The following is a 1,219-nucleotide window of genomic DNA, read 5'->3' on the forward strand; positions in this document are numbered from 1 at the left end:
TATCTGCAGTTTTTTTTTTTGTTTTGTTTTTTTTTAATGTTTTTTTTTGATTTTTTACAGAGGGGAAGGGAGAGAGATAGAGAGTTAGAAACATCGATGAGAGAGAAACATCGATCAGCTGCCTCCTGCACATCTCCTACTGGGGATGTGCCCGCAACCCAGGTACATGCCCTTGACCGGAATCGAACCTGGGACCTTTCAGTCCGCAGGCCGACGCTCTATCCACTGAGCCAAACTGGTTTCGGCATATTTTTAAAATATATGTTGTTATTGATTTCTTAGAGGAAAGGAGAGGGATAATTCTTTATATCCCTCTCAGCAACTAACCACCTTCCATATAGTATGTCATAATCTGTTGTTAGACTTGTTATGTAAGGCAGTGATGCTAAGTGACTAAATGTGTAAGAAATTGGTAATCTTTCTAATCCCCAGGGAGGTGATGTGCTGTGTCCCTAGAGCAGTCATTTATACATAGCTGTATTAGTTCCTATGGTTTGCATATTGAGAATGATTGATATTCTATTTAGATACACATACTATACCAGTGATGGCGAACCTTTTGAGCTCGGTGTGTCAGCATTTTGAAAACCCTAACTTAACTCTGGTGCCGTGTCACATATAGAAATTTTTTGATATTTGCAACCATAGTAAAACAAAGACTTATATTTTTGATATTTATTTTACATATGTAAATGCCATTTAACAAAGAAAAATCAACCAAAAAAATGAGTTCGCGTGTCACCTCTGACACATGTGTCATAGGTTCGCCATCACTGTACTATACTGATGGGTACTAAGTTTATGTTTGATAATGTGAAAATGTCCTCAGTGTTTAAGGCTTATTGATAGTGGGTTCCATTATCTAATTGCATGAATGGTTTCACTTCACCACGGATTTCTCAGGGTAACAATTACTGGTAAGTAGAAATGAAAATGGAGGATGAGGAAAGCAACGTAATATATTTGTTTCCTTCCCTTTCTTTCCTTGTTCTTCTGTTCTTCCTGTTAGTTAACTGTTATTAATGAAAACCTAATTAAACTTTTCCAAAGGTGATATAAGTCTTTGTAGTAGCTGATATACACTGAGTGGCCAGATTATTATGACCACCTGACGTTTGTAGGCAAATTAGCTATAATTTCACGCTGAAGTTGCTAGAGGGCCAGACCATTATAAATAGGGAAGCAGGTTGTTTACCACGACAGTAGAAGTGATTTTTTT

The sequence above is a fragment of the Myotis brandtii genome, unplaced genomic scaffold (genome assembly GCF_000412655.1).
Source record: "Myotis brandtii unplaced genomic scaffold, ASM41265v1 scaffold871, whole genome shotgun sequence".
In the NCBI taxonomy this organism is placed as follows: domain Eukaryota; kingdom Metazoa; phylum Chordata; class Mammalia; order Chiroptera; family Vespertilionidae; genus Myotis; species Myotis brandtii.